Genomic DNA, 1,281 nt, shown 5'->3' on the forward strand with positions numbered 1-1,281 from the left:
CACCATCCCTTGCTGTTCCCCACGTGACCAGCCTGGTGGTGTTGGGTGTTCGGCTGCTGCTCTGTAGATATTTACAGAATTGAACTGAACTTCAGATCGGCTCCAAATCACCCTAAAAACTCCATCAAGGAGAAAGCCCTCTGCCAATAGCGGGCCTCCCTGTGGGTGCACGAATGAGGAATGTCGTCTGCTGCCTGTTTGTAAGTCTACTGCCTGGCTTTGACATCTGCCATCAAGCCCAGCTCTCCCTCCGAGAGGCCACCCTGCCCTTACCCCCTGGGACTCTGGCACAGGCCTGGGCGGGCCCTGGCTCAGATTTCTATTAAGTGGTCAAACATCATATAAAATTGCCAACAAAAAGATCGTTCCTGATTAATTAATCTCTCCCATTACACAGGTTAAAACATAAGAGACAGCGTAAGATAAGAAAAGAAAGTGAAGTGAATCTCACACTTTCTCCGGCTGCCTGTTAATTTCAAGCTCTCATGCCTCCTGGTCCCTTGTGGTCCTGCTCCGTCTGCTAGATTGCTCAGTACTTAAATGAAACATCATATTAATCATCCCCCGCCCCGAATGCAGCACGACCAAAGGGGGAGGGGGGCAAAGAGAGGCATTCAGGAGCCACAGTGGGTCTCCTTCACAGTCCTGCATACCTTATCACCAGGTATGGCTAATACATCAAAATGATAAGCCAGGTTTGTATACTATCTCCCACCGCTATCGATAAATCATGTTAACGCTAAGCTGCCCAATCAATTCTGTCCTGACACCCTCCTCTCTGAGGAGGAGAGATTTGAGAATAAATTCAGAGGTAAATGGAGGATAAAAGTGTCTGGGAAGTTTGACAGAAGCTCGACTCTGCCCCCTGGAACGTGGCCATGACAAGAGCGGCTGAGCCGCCGGCCCTCGGGGTAGGCGTGGGTGGCTTTGCTCTGGGATCTTTTAAAGCCTCATCAGTTCTGCTCTCTCATCACTTCCAAAATGCCCACTAACCCCCAAAGATGGTTCAGTTGATATCTCATCATCCTTTTTGTTATGAGGTGCTGCCAAGTTGACTGGACTTCACTTCTAAGGACCTAGTCATTAGACAAAAGGAACAACTGATCTGAGCCCTGCTCTGTCCTGTGCTGTCCTTGTCGCCTCTTGACACACTTGAACCCGTTGCTGCAGTCACTGTGTCAATCCACCTCTTTCTCTCCTTCGCTGACCCTCCACCTTTCCAAGTATGATGTCCCTCTCCAATGAGCAAACTCTCCTAGCAACATGACCGAGGGATGAGAG

The sequence above is a fragment of the Elephantulus edwardii genome, unplaced genomic scaffold, assembly GCF_000299155.1.
Source record: "Elephantulus edwardii isolate Elephantulus edwardi_28Jun2011 unplaced genomic scaffold, EleEdw1.0 scaffold00193, whole genome shotgun sequence".
NCBI lineage: Eukaryota > Metazoa > Chordata > Mammalia > Macroscelidea > Macroscelididae > Elephantulus > Elephantulus edwardii.